This window comes from Montipora capricornis, chromosome 5, assembly GCF_036669925.1.
Source record: "Montipora capricornis isolate CH-2021 chromosome 5, ASM3666992v2, whole genome shotgun sequence".
NCBI classification, from domain to species: Eukaryota; Metazoa; Cnidaria; class Anthozoa; order Scleractinia; family Acroporidae; genus Montipora; species Montipora capricornis.
The window spans coordinates 16,910,429-16,924,688 of NC_090887.1; the positions used below are offsets into that span (position 1 = coordinate 16,910,429).

Here is a 14,260-nt window from a genome sequence, read left to right on the forward strand (position 1 = left end):
GGAGTTTTTTCTTCGCCCGCCTTGAGAGGTTTTATATAGTGACTTCAAAGGAACATTTTTTCCACTCTTTTTTTTTATACTTGCGACTTACTTGCTACTTTCTTGCGACTTAGCTGCTACTTTCTTGCTACTTAGCTGGATTAGGGTTAGCGTTAGGTTATAGCCTTACCCTAAGCCTAACCCAAAGTCGCAAGAAAGTAGCAAGTAGCAGCTAAGTAGCAAGTAAGTCGCAAGTAAAAAAAAACAAGAGTGGAGAAAATGGATGTCCCTTTGAAGCCACTATAGTTTTAGGCCTAAAACGTTTCAATTTTCATATGTCGTTGAAAGACTCAAGTTTGAAAACAATGCAAAGTTGAGGTGCAACTTATATATGGAAACGCCGAGGAGTGGAGTTTAAAAAAGAGACTTTGAAATATACTTCGTCAAAAGCTACAATCTTGTAGCCAGCCGGTCAAAATTTGAGATATTAGCTCGCCAACGAGGGAAAATGCTCCTTGAAAATTTAAAACCGGCCTTAGGTTGCGCTTTTAAAACACTGAATTCAATTAATCCAGCCAACCTTGGTACCATACAGCATGACATCTTTGTCTAAAATCCTCGCTGTCAGAAGCGTTGTCATGATGGAGTTAAAACAGGTTATCATGACAATTCCTGTGAGAATCCAGGACAGGCCAATCAAGCGACCAAACGGTGTTCTTGGAATTCGGTCGCCGTAACTGAAATAAGCCAAAGAAATATATATCATCAATCGACCGTGGAGTCCCATCGACACTAACGGTGAGGAAAAAATGGAAAGCCTCGGTGTGGTCCACTGATGTTAATAGGGAGTTTTTGGAACGACAACGGCGACGGCGACGAAAACGTCACAAATTTGATATTTAGTGGCCAAAAACAATAGCTTTGCACGCTCTGCACGTGCGTTTTTCGTTTTGTGCATCAGCAAAACTGCAACGTGAAAAAGTCAAATTTGAGGTTTTGTGGAGGACGTCAACACTTAAAGAAAAATTTTCATATTCTCCCCTAAATTAAGCGCCGCTCTTAACGTTTTCATTCCTGTGGGACTGTCATACCTGTCATATCTTTGTCATATTAAAAAGCTTGAATAGTCGTGAAGTGATTACAACAATGGGAATTTATGTTTTGAGATGACGTTCTCGTTTGCCGTTCCCGTGGTCGTTGCTAAAGCTCCCTAATACATCCCAAAAGACGCAGAAAACATGGTATGCGTGGATTCCACAACCGTTAACTCAGAAGAGATTCCATAGGCATCTGTGAAATATGGGCCTTCTACGGTTTTTTTCAATTACAATATCGTTTCAGAAAACTTGTTGTATGATCAATATAGTAAGTTATACCGAAAAGCGTGCATATGGTGGTGATGTGCAAAGCAACGGCATCGATATTAATGACTTACCCCAGGGTTGTCATAGAAGCGAACGCCCACCAGATTGCTTCCCAGCTCCCTTGCAAAACGCCGTGAGGAAAATGTCCCTGATTATAGGCTGTTTCCTAAAGGAAGAACGAAGACAAAAGGTAGAAAAATTCAGGACTTTGGATACCTCTTGGATTCTGGATATCTGGCACTCTTCCTAAAATCTATTTAACCTATTCTCTAGTTATTTAGCGTTTTGAGCATAAACACTTTTGTTAGGACAACAGACAGTAATCAATTATGCGCCTGAGTGCGTTGCCTGAGCTGATGAATTTTGCAAAAGTGATTACCTGGCCCGACGTCTTGTGTTTCTTACTGAAATACAGAGCCGATTCAAAAGGCTAATGGTTCGTTGGGGTAAACTTACCAGAAACCACATGATCAGACTAGAGACCCACAACATAGCAATGGACAGAAACAGAATCGGGAAACAAAACGCCAAAGATTTCAACAGCAATGTCGCAGCAGAACCTTTCTCGTCTCCAATTATAATCAGTGCTATCCCAGGTGATTGGACAAACGGGACAAATCCGTAATTGCCAGAGTATCGCCTTTGATCCATTGTGCCGTAAACCGGAAAATGTAACTCCGTTATTTCTTCTATATTCCTTTTGAACTCCAGAAGTCCAGACTTTATCGCGGGTCGTCCCCTGTATTCATGTTGAAAGTCTATGTGCGAGTTTCCATGCTCTGTACAATTCTCACAACAAGTGTACACCGCTTGTTTCAGGATAGGTGTGATAATACCGCTTTTATTAGATCCTTGATTGTCTGTATAAGGTGGATTGATCCACCAGTTTGTGAAGATTGTATTGTGACAGTTGCATGTATCTGCAAGGAGTGAAATGGTACTTTTAAAAATTAGATAGACTAGACTAGATTTTTCTGAATCACTGGCAACCATACGATAGAAGACGTTTTAGACAGCTGGTTCAGAAAACAATGGACATAAAGAAATATACAACACAAACAATGTAGCCTTTGCCCATCCGTACACAACTGCGCTGCGTCTTATAGCGATCCAATTGGAGCTTTTAATGAGGTGTGTTGTATCTTCCTTGAAGTACCATTTCGATTCTAGTTGCTTTAAAAGAACGTCTTAAATCGTTTCTGGTTACATCCAATCTAACTCAAGCTTAAGTTCATACATTGCACGCATTTCTCAAAAAACGTCCACTGTCACTTAAGCGAGATTTGCATACCAGCTCTGATGGCATCGCTCCGCACACCGTCTCCTTTGGCTGTGAAGGCCAGTACTTCAATTTCATATCTTGTAAACACGCTCAAATTCTTAAGCACGATGGAAAGAGTAGAAGAATTTAGAATTATCTCTTTTGTTTCCATGACCTCATCGTGTTTCTTATTGGCTGTTGCTATCGCCTTGTAAAACACTTTGTAACCGCGCAATATTCCATGAACGTAGAAGTTGTCAGGGATTGGGTTCCACTGTACCGTTATCTTGGTCGGGCTTGTTTTGTTCGGAGCTCGAACGTTAATTGGTGGCTGGCTTGGAGCTAATGAAAGAAAGATAAATAAACGTAGTTTACCTCAAGTCACTCCTGATAACGTTAATTAGTATAATTTTCAATCCATTTGCACAGCTGGTTTGGTAGAGAGCTGTTCAACTCGATCTGCACTCACTCAAGTCTAACTTAATCAAGGCTTCTCAAGTTCGCTGTGAATATCATTCTATCGTCAAAATATTTTTCGTAGCGGTATAAGATTGGCCACTGGAGGGTGTAAACTGCAGCCTAGGGTTTCAGGTCATTGCGTCACCATAGGTGAAACAACCCAAACCTTTACTAATACTAACATTAGGCCAAAGGTTAGCATTTTTGTAAAGGTTTGGCTTGTTGCAGTTATGGTAAAACAATGACCTGCATCCGTAACCTGTAACCTGCACTTTACATCCTCCGATTGGCCACCACCCATTGGCCTATGTTTTATCGTCCTTCATATCGGGGCCAGGCCAGGGCCTGGTTGTTCGAAAGCCGATTAACTTAATCCAGGGTTAGAGTAAACGTTTGTTTAATGTTTTCAACTTTTTGGTGGAAGTTTCATTTGGTTACTTTTGTTTTTCAAGATTGAATTCCTTTGTTTTAAAGTTTTGCCGAATATCAGCGTTGAACAGAAATTGGGCGTAGAGAAATAACCTCTTTGGTTAATTTTTAATCTTGGATTAGCCTTAATCGGCTTTTGAACAACCGGGCCCAGGGTGCCAAGCCATCCACAACTGTCACTACAAAGGTAGCACTTTCTTTTGAAAAACCTTAAATAACGATGACCACAACCAGGTTGTCTGAGCCCGCGAGACAGGGCACCCCCAGCAAACCATTGTTTTAACGAAAACCCCCGCTGGTCAGCAACCTGGTTCTGGTCATTGCTGTCTAAGGTCTTCCTTTTCTTTTACGTTATATAAGGACCGTTCCAGCCTGGGAGGACGCCTGGGAGCGAACCCTTGACCGCGCCTGCGTAGTAGTCTGACGCCTCACCGACTGACAAGTTGCATTCAAGGCGATGATAATTTAAAAAAAAAAATTGTTTGTTAAGGGAAGAACAACTCACTGAATTCATCCGTAGAGACTTCTATTTCTTTGCTAATGCTTCCCTCGCCGACGGAAGTGAATCCGAGGACTTGAATTTTGTATTTGGTGTAAATCCACAGATCCGTTAAAAGAACAGAAAGTACATCAGGTCCAGTTTGTCGTGTGTTGTACGTGTCACGTGATTCGTTGCATCGCCAGAAGACTACTCTGTAGCCTAGCAGCACACCGTGAATATTCTCAGCAGGTATTGCGTTCCATTCCACAAACAGGCTGGTGTGGCTTGTATTTCGCGCGTTGACTGAGATTGCGGGTTTACTGGGAACTAAAAAAGGCAGCATGGTTGTTTATGCCTGACACGGAAATCAATTCGACCTTTCACAACAAAAAATCAATTAGGTATTTTTCCTATTGCACTTGAAATACCCATATTTTGTCTTTATGTATATATGTGGGTAATACTTTTGGATGTTACATGTAATATTAATAGTCCAAGAATGGAACCTTATTCGCTCTGGCGTATTACTATACGCGCCGTATTACACGCGACCATCTTTCTCGTTCTGAGTGACGTCCTTCTTCCACAGGAAAGGAAATAATCTTATTTTTATTGTGATATAATAGTTTTGAATTGACATAAGGCCAACTGTCGTTTCTCTTCCCCTATACACCTCAATAGGCCATTTCCGAGTTCATGTCTACCTCCTCTACTTTGCATATGAAAGAAAACTAATTTCATATGCCATGAGAAAAACTTCGCACTTAGACTCGCTTTGAAGAGGAGGCAGACATGAACTCGGAAATGGCCTATTCCCTTGTCATGTTGTTGACTATAGAATTAAGTGGTCAAGTGACTTACCGTCTTCGCTTGTTCGAATCTTTATTTGATTTGGAGGGTGTGGTCCCAGTCCTTTGCTTGTGAACCCGGCCACTTTAATATAATACGACGTGTATTTTTTCAAGTTTACAAGTGTCGTTGATGACCTTGTGCTGTCAACAGTTACTGACTTGGAAGGCTGATACTGAGTCGGAGCATAAGTAATTTTGTATCCTTTGAGCACGCCATTTCTGTGCAACTGTGGAATGTGTGACCATTCAACGTATAGCGAGGTGGAACTTTTGTTGAAACCAGTGACATTTGTAGGGTAGGCATCTGGCACTGCATGGAAAACCCCCCAAAAATTATTATCTTTTTTTTCTGCTTGTCCTAGTTGGTTTAACTTGAAATATTATTTGGCTTGAAATCTAGCCTTCGTTATGGTCTAAAACAACGTCCAATAAAAAAAAATGATTTCTTGTGGTTCTGTGTTTATTTTCTGCGAGATGTGGTTAAATCTAGTTATTTTTGGTACGCCATTCAAGTGTGGTCATTCAGATATAGCCTATTGAATCGTAATTACTTCTGTTTCTTGTTGCTGTTGTACAAGATAGTGGTAACTTTTTTGTTTTTTGATAAAATCCTGAAGCAGAGCTGTTTCCGCTAGAAGCTACTATTTCTATACTATGATGGTTTTTTTAACGAACTTCAACTCTTTTACCTAGTAGCAGAAAACCGCGCGTAACCGACCATCGCAAAGCCAGAAAAATTTTAAAAAGTATTTAAAGTTAGGGGGAAAGCAATACATCATTTTAAAGCTTAGAAAATAAGCTTTCCATAAACATATAACGTATTAAAAAAAATAAAACAATACTTATAGACCGAATGCATAAATGGCGACCAAAAAAATATTCGTTTGTTTATGTGCTAATTAGCCTCACTAGTCTCGTTTGCATGGACAAAATACAAAAGAAAGGTTGCTTGAGAGCGAGGCTAGTGAGTCGCATTAGCACATAAACAAAAGAATACATTTTTGGCCGCCATTTATGCATTCGGTCAATGTTTGTAATCTAACCGTCCTCAGCAGTAGTGACAGCTACACACTTGCTTTCAATGCCACTCCCTTTACTCGTGAACCCTTCAACCGATACCATATACGTCGTGTACTTGCGCAAGTTGGTGATCACCGCTGTCGTCGTAGACTGATTGACGGACGTTTCATTCCAAGGTCGTTTGTTACCTCGGTCGGTTGCTACAAAGGATACCTTATAACCAAGCAGATTTCCGTGGACAAAGCGGCGAGGGATTTGTTCCCACTCGACTTGAATGCTTGTTGATGTCAGGTTGCTGGCTTTGACGTTAAGTGGAGCCTTACTGGGAACTAAATGGTATTTGGAATTAGTCAGTTAACGTTCTTCACTTGTCATATCTGTCACATTTGGTAGCTCTTGTAACGAAGACCGTAACGCCAACAAAAACTTCACTTTAATATCTATAGCACTTTTTAAAAACGATCACGATGTTCTTTAATTTGTAGAACCGGTTACTTTGCGTCTTCGTCAGTTATAAAGAATATTTGAAAAACTTCTTTCTTTACCACTCGAATGTAAACATCTTAACTATTTGATGTAGCAAAAAAAGTGTCCGCTTAAATACAATACTAACGAAGAAAGATAAAAGTGGTAGGCAGGAACGCTATTTATAGACAAGAAGGAGAATAAAACATGCTAGTATATAATTAAAACAAAATTTGGTTATTTCATTCTGTTGTTTTGCAAAGAAAGGAAGAAGAGTGTCCTCAAATGCGTGCCGCACGTGCGCACGTGCAGCACGATTTCTTCAAGAGAATTTGCATACGCTGTTGTTTAAAAGTCATTTGCATATTTTATCCAGTCCTGTGACGGCGGCATGTGCAGACAGAGGACCAAAGGTTTCATTTCAGCTGTATTGCAAGAATCTCCGGGTAACTATTCTTTTACTTCTTTCGTAAGTTAGTTAGTTAGTCGACCACAGTCGAGCAACGACCGTGAGTTAAGTCTCCGTTATTGTTACAGTTGTTGTATTATGTTTGCAAATATAAGGTTTTAGGTAATTCTTTATAAGCTGAGAACACAAGACTTGTGCTTATTGGTATTACAAAGGTCGAGTAACTTTTGAATGAGTCCTTCAATCAGTGTACACCCTTCTGTGTAATGCAAAAAAGGTAACGAATCCTTTCTTAGAAGTAGATAAAATATAAGCGGGAGATCTGAATGGGTGTTTACATTTGCGACCCGAAGTTGAGCCATTAGGGACCTTTAGAATCTACGACGAGGACGAGAACGATTACAAGTTTTGACTGCCCGTTTTTAGCGAACATACTAAGGAAATTTATAACCCGTGCGGTTTATCTTACTCTTTGTTAGCTGTTTAGGTTGCTCAGTTATTCTTATTGCTGGTAACGGAGCCTTTTTGCACATCAAAAAATGCTAAAACTGCTACCGTATTGTTGACTTGTTTTGATACGACGACATTTTTGCAAAACCTCTTGCTAAAATGACGACTACATCACGTTTTTCCCGCCAAAATGACGCTGGTTTGCGCGCGCTCACCTCTGTTGTCTTATGAGAAAATCTCGTACTCGTAGTCGTTCTCGTACTGAAGCGATTACAGACAGGGCGTCACCCAAGCCAAAATCAACGAAGAAAAACTTCCATTGCACGCAAAGTTGACCATTTGTGGGTTTGTAGCACTGGCCTCAGTTGTTTAAACGATGGATAGCGCTATCCGCCGAACAAATCACTATCCAGTGGACAAGTAATAGCGAAATCAATTGCGCTATCCAATGGATAGTGATTTATCCGGTGGATGGCGTTATCCACATCTTGAACAACTGGGACCTGATGTAAGCACTTGTTCGAGAATGGTTAGCTTTTATAAAATGTTTGTTTTTCTTCATTTTTCTTAAGAATGAAGTAAGCCACTCTTCAAGTAATTTCATGAAATTTTGAGTGAACGAGGCGTGGGTGACGCGCTCTCTCTGATGGCGAGTGAGCCATTGTGAGCGCCCATACAGATCGGACGCGAATATTTCATCGCACTTGTGAAATAAAACAACAGAATGAAGTGAATACATTAGAAATTTCTATCAAAATGGATACTAATTAGCTGAGCAGGAGTTTTCTTGTATTAAACGTTAATTCTATTGTTTAATAATTCATCAACCCCAGATGATTTGTATACGAGGTTGTACGGAATAGTACATGTGACTCAAATAGTAACTGCTGATTGGTCATAACTTTGACGAGTAGTTCATTTCTTGTACAATACGCTTAATAATTTAACCGAGGCTTTGAGCTTAAAGGTCAAATAGATGGTACAGGCCGAAGGAACTCAGCTGGAAGAAGGCGATAGCGCTCTTTTCATTTGACGTCACGATCTAGCGCCCAAAGCATTATGGGATTAATATGTGGACAAAGACAATTTTTAGCGACGTTTGTTCGAATTTTAATCCCGCAATGCTTTGCAGCAATCTATTTTTATAAACTGTGGAAAATGCTATTATTTTTCTGTTTGAAAAGTTCTCCGTTGAATTTTTTGTAGCCTGCGTCGCAGACAGACTGTATGTCTTTGACCTAGGTTTCGAGTTACATGTCCGGCTGAGCGCGGGCTAACGTTTGCGGCCGTAACAACTGGGTACGTCACTCCACTGTCTGATGTAAGAACGCAAGGCAAATTTATTCGAAGGCTATTTTATGACTTTTTTTAAGCTATCCGTCAAATATTTCTAGTTTCACTTACCATCCTCCTCTGTTTTCACAAATACTGCCTTCGACAAAGGTCCATCACCTTTGACAGTAAAACCACTGACTTGAATACTGTAATCAGTAAACTTAAGAAGCCCTGGTATCAGAGAAGACGTAGTATTAGCTGCAGTCGACTGAACGCGAGCGCTAACGATACCAAGTCCCACGGAATCCAAGCTCTTGAAGTGTATGTGATATCCGAGTAGCATTCCATGGATGGAATGTTTGGGAATTGGAGACCATTTTACGAGAATAGATGTGCTACTCCTGTTTAAAGCGGTTACAGGCGACGGTGGTTTGCTTGGTTCTAAATAAAAGAGAAATGCATTCAGTTATTCGAAGGCTGAAAGACTTAATAAATCTTGCGGATAACTCAAGACGCAAATCAGCGCGATCGAATTCGGTTTTGAATGCGCAAGCCTCATTCATTATCTTGCTTTGTATGCAGATGACTTAGTAAACTAGATCCGTATTCCCTGCCTCCCTAAAAGGCACTGGCGATGTTATATGTTATTACAACGTTTGGCTCCTACATTCACTGTGGGGATCGCTCTTCAAACTTCCGCAAGCGTCATAACTCGATAAATGTACAGTGCGAACCTATTTTTTAGATCACTTACTGTCTTGGTTTGTCATTGCTATAATGGGCGCGCTGTCCACGCCAACGCCTCGTTTATTGACACCCGCCATTCTAAACTGGTACTTGGTAAACTTCTTAAGTCCAGTCACGTACGCGGCAGAGTCTTGTCCATCAATGATTTTTTGCCGTATGCCACTCTTTTCGACTATGCCGTTTCCCTCTTTCTCAATGTACGTAATTCTGTATTCTAGTATGACTCCGTTGGAGTAATCCAGTGGGATTGACTGCCATTTCAGAAGGATTGTGGTTGAACTTCTGCTGGTTGCCGTGATATTTATCGGAGACCTCACAGGAACTGAAAGATTAAAGCAAGATGGGTAAGCTATTGTTGTTGTTTGGTGTAATCCCACCCTCCTTCAGGGGGGTTGAGGTCCATAACCATAATTAAGTTCATAACCGAGATTAATAACACCCAAATAGTGGACTAATGCAAATCCTGCATTTTGATTGGCTACGCTACTAGAGGACTATTAGTAATAGTCCTCGAGTAGCGAAAAGCGTGACGCTTTCTTTTGTTTAATTTCCAATTAAATGTTTCTTTAACTTGCATTTGCTAACTTTATTATTGACTTTTCTGTCCGACTAATTGGGTGATACTAAAACAATTAGACCCTTTGCCCTCAAGGGCCACGGGTCAACAGCCCATGAGGCGAAGAATTGACCCGTAGCCCTAGCGGGCTACGGGTCTAATTGTTAAATAGTCGATCTACGATGAAATGCATCCCTTAATTTTATGGTATTATCGATTTTTAGAAAGGCTAGTATAAGATTTTTGGCAGGAAAAAACTTAAAGCCATCGCATTCCTTGTCTGCCGATATCATGCATTTATCACGATCAATCTCAGGCGACTGCTTGGTTGCGAACCAATCAAATGCCCCGTTGTGGTCATCAGGCTTAATATGATTGGCCATTATTTGACGTTACCAGTTTTCTAAATTTAGATAATACCGTGAATTGATGGGCGAAGGCCAAATGGGTGAGATCAACGCTTGTGTTCGTGGACTTCTGAACCAGATCACCTCATTCCGCCCTCCTGTCGTCATGTTTTATTCCATCTCGCTAACGCATACCCCGACACCACGCCCCTTTCAACCTTTGGAAGGGGAGCAGAGTTGACACATTGGGGAGCGTGCTCTCGTTCAATGTGACCTAGGGCAGGCTCCGGTTCTCAGCGAAATGTGCGGGTTCGGTTTGTTGGCGCTCGTCCTCTCACCGAGAAGTTGCTCTCTTGGTACTCTGGTTTTGTATCTCAAAAATTCCGACAGTTCTTCCGTTTTTCTGAAAGTGCCCATTCCCAACACTGCTTAAGACGTGAAGCAGAGAAATAGGATAATCATTTTTATCATTATTGTCATCTTTATTGTTATTATTATCACCATTATCGTCGTTATCATTATCATATTACCCGTACGGCCCCGCGCGCGCTTTCATTTTGAAACTATTGGGAAAATCTCCGTATGAGGACATTAGCGCGAGCAGGGCCGGAAAAAATCCGTACGGTTCTGTTAGCAACACGTACTGCTCCGTGCGATGCGATGTTAGAGGATTTCGTCGCTTTTAAACATCCAAAATATTTACAGCCAGAAAAGCAAATGGAAACAACACATTAGTTAAATTTTCTATGCAAATTTTTGTTACTTCTTTTGTCCAAACTTCATCTTCTGAGTGCTCATGAATAGTGTAAAGAGCCTATATGATAAGTACATATTATCACCGTCGTTGTCAGATTCTCATCAACATACAAGTTGAGCAGATTCGAAGATTTTCCGGTTGCTTAAGATCTTCATTCAGATAACCGTGTAATGGGGCAGAAAGCATCATATGAGCCTGCTTATTGAGCCAACAAATGGTTAGACGCGTGCTGTTAGAGTACCGAGTACGTGCAGTGCCGCACAATAATCTTTGAATCAGGCTGTTTGGGAAAAAAGAAAGACCCAGAAGCATTTCTTACCGTCTGGTGAAGTAAAATTAACGGGCGAAACCCGCAAATCGTGTATTTTCCCCTCCATGTAAATGGCGTCTTGTAGCTTTGTGATACCCTGGTAGTGACGGTGAACTAGGGCAACTGAAAATTCGGCAATGACGCTTCCATGTCTTAAAGAGAATAAGCGGTAGATACGATATGAGGGGAAACCTTTTACTGGTATTCAACCCCGAGCCTAGGCAAGCCAGTGTAAATACCACACATGCAGTGGTTGCTTAGGTTTAGCACTGGCACACTTAAGTCGTGTTTGATTTTAAAACAACTCGCGCCAAATTCTCATACCTTCTTGCAGTCACTTGCGGCCGCATGCCGGTTGCATGTATTTGCTTTTCTCAAAGATCAGTGCATTTGATTGTATGATGTGTTAAAACGAACATTACGGTACGGCATTCGACTCCCACTTCAAGAGCTCGCAGCTAGGAGACTGGAAAATTTTGAAATTAGGGCTTAGTTTTTTTCTTTGAGTAATGCATTTTCACATTCATCTTCGACCACAGACACGTGAAAATCGACACAACAATGCGTATGCCTGGGTACCACTCGTCACTTTTCAAGGCCGTGCTAGATTGCAAAGCTATTGAATGCAAGGCTTAACCTGATTGTGGAATGGAAAGAGACCGTGTCTGTCGATAACCCGTTTAAAATGAAACCCGGACGCAACGACTTAAATTCCCAAAAGAACACAAAACGAAAAATGTGCTATATGACGTACTTAAAGGCAAAATTACCGACTCCAGAAACAACATCGATTCCCAGGATTTCTTTAACCTAGAAAAAGAGAAAAAGCAGGGTTTGACAGAAAAAGAAAACGTGAAACGCAATAATGGAACGAAAACTCAAAGAACAAGGTCAGGTCGCAAAGCCAACTCGCATTACGAAATATAAATCTACGTGGACTCATCGACGAGTAAATGTAAAGGACTATGCATGTTAGGGGCGTAGCTTAGATTTTGTCACACATACGATCGGGTTTATTTAATTGGCCAAGTGATGAGAGCACTCGCTATCCACCATTCTGACCCAGGGTACATTCCTGTCCTTAAAGCCATAAGTGTTTGAGTTTGTTGCCTTTCTACTGTGCCACGTGAGTTCTTACTCCGAGTTCTGCGATTTTGCGTTATCTGAAAGAACTTCATCTGATTTGTTAAGTTTAAATTTAATTACCGTTGGTTTACAGACTTTCCTCGTTATTATTGCTGTTATTCTACGTTTGCGTTACGGCGCAGGCCTTCTCTTATGATAATTGTTGTATACGCCTCTGGTTCTGTTAAACGGTGTAATATTCCTGAATTAGAATAACAAGTGAGCTGTTTTACATACCCCAAACTGAATTTTTAGACTAAGGCTTCGCGAGTATTCTTGCCTGTGATTCCACTTCTGGGATGTTAAATTCACTGCTACGTTAAAAATTATGTCTGAAATAAAAGGACAAATGTTAAAAGGGAAGATTTGCACAGAACGTCAAATTTTGCCAGGGCCGCTTGAGCTAACCTGGACAGTCATGGATGTTACATGCAATGGTCTGGGCACTTGGACCAAGGTCACTACAATTCCGTCCTCCGTGAGCAGGTGTGGGGTTGGTGCAATTTCGTCTTCTTGTGCGCATACCTCCTCCACATGCGCGATCACATTTCTGATATCCAGACCACTCGCTGTAATTACCGTGAACGGGACATGGGAATGAGTTGCAAGTTTGAACTTCTGACGCAGGACCAAGTCTTGAGCAATTCATTCCACCATGTTTCGGAGAGGGGTTGTCACATGTCCGTGATCGATTTTGCCTCCCGCCAGCGCACGAACGGGAACACTCGGAAAATTGTGACCAATCACTGTACAAGCCATCTATTGGACAGGGATGTTCATTGCAATTTGTACATCAATGGCTGATCCTATTTCAGAACAGCTTTTCCCTCCGTGTTTGGGGTGCAGGATTTGTACAGTTCCTAACTCTATACATAGTTCCTCTATCACACGACTGACTGCATTGTGTAAAGTTTCCCCATTCAGTGTATCCTCCATCTACAGGGCAAGAGAAAACATTACAAGGCTTAACGTCTGTTGACGGGCCCAACAAAGCGCAGTTTGTGCCATTGTGTTGAGGCTTCGGATTTGTACAGCTCCTTTCTTGTCTTTGTACCATTTCCGCAACTTTTGCTACACCTATTAAAGTTGACCAGGGGGAGTAATTTCCGTTAATTGGGCAAGGAAGCACATTACAGCTGTTCTTTCTTCTGAAGGCCCCAACGAAGAACAGTTTCTTCCGCCGTGCTGTGGGGAAGGATTTGAACAATTTCTTTGTTCTTGTCTTTGTTCCATTACCGCAACTTTTACTACAAACACTAAATATTGACCAGGATGAAAAACTACCGTGGATCGGGCAAGGAAACTCGTTACACTTTTAATCTCTTTTGATGCACCCAAAATGGAACAATCTTTTCCTCCATGTTTGGGTTCAGGGTTGGAGCAATTTCTTTGTCTTTCCATGGATCCATTCCCGCAACTTTACTGCAACTGCTAAAGTTTGACCACGTCGAGTAATTGCCATGAACTGGACAAGAAAAATTATTGCACGTCCAAACTTCTTCTGACGGTCCTAGCAGTGAGCAATTATTGCCTCCAGAACGCGGAGCAGGATTGTTGCATTTTCGCGTTCTCTCATTGTACCTGATTCACATGTTTGTGAACACGCACTAAATTGTGACCATTGCGTGTATCCCCATCAATCGGACATGAAAAAGTATTACAGACTTCAAACTTAATGTGCTCTCCAGAACAGTCATTGCCGCCATGTTGTGGCATCGGGTTGGTGCAATACCTTGTTGTTCTTTAAACCCACATCGCACGATCTCGTACAGGGACCATACTGTGTCCACTCGGTGAATCCTCCATGCACAGGGCAGTGACGTAAGAAACAATATTCCACGTACACAGGAACACCAAGATGTGAACAATTACGCCTCCATATTGTGGTAGCGGATTACTACAATTCCGCCACCTTGTTTTCTTCCTTCGCCGCATGTGCTTGAGCAAGCTGTGAAATCACTCCATTGAGTATACC

The 14,260-nt window shown here is 41.4% G+C and overlaps 1 pseudogene; it reads right to left on the bottom strand.

Moving 5' to 3' along the window:
• The window catches only part of LOC138049690 (uncharacterized), a 20,533-nt pseudogene extending 6,281 nt beyond the window's left edge, over nucleotides 1–14,252 (bottom strand).
• Between the last annotated feature and the right edge of the window lie 8 nt (nucleotides 14,253–14,260).